Source organism: Ceratotherium simum, chromosome 14 (assembly GCF_057802395.1).
Source record: "Ceratotherium simum simum isolate JZ-2026a chromosome 14, ASM5780239v1, whole genome shotgun sequence".
Classification (NCBI taxonomy): domain Eukaryota; kingdom Metazoa; phylum Chordata; class Mammalia; order Perissodactyla; family Rhinocerotidae; genus Ceratotherium; species Ceratotherium simum.
Window position 1 is genome coordinate 22946460 of NC_141913.1, and position 328 is coordinate 22946787.

Here is a 328-nt window from a genome sequence, read left to right on the forward strand (position 1 = left end):
CTTGAGTGTCTACTTAAAATTTTGTCTAGAGGCAAACATGATAACATTTAACTCTCATAACTCACCCTGGAAGACTTGTAGGATATCAACCATTGTTTGCACTTAAAAAAGTGGATAGGAGAAAGCTACCACATGCTGATGCTATATGTTTGGTTTAACTTTATAAACCTATTTTATCTTTATTTCAAATGTTAATCAACTTATAAAACTATTTTGTCCAGTGTTCATGCAGCAAGATTTTCAAGCCGGTTAGCAACCACGCTGAAAGCTAGTTAACTGGTTAATAGACAGTTGTATATAGAGAAGTTACTCTTAGGTAAGATCAGGG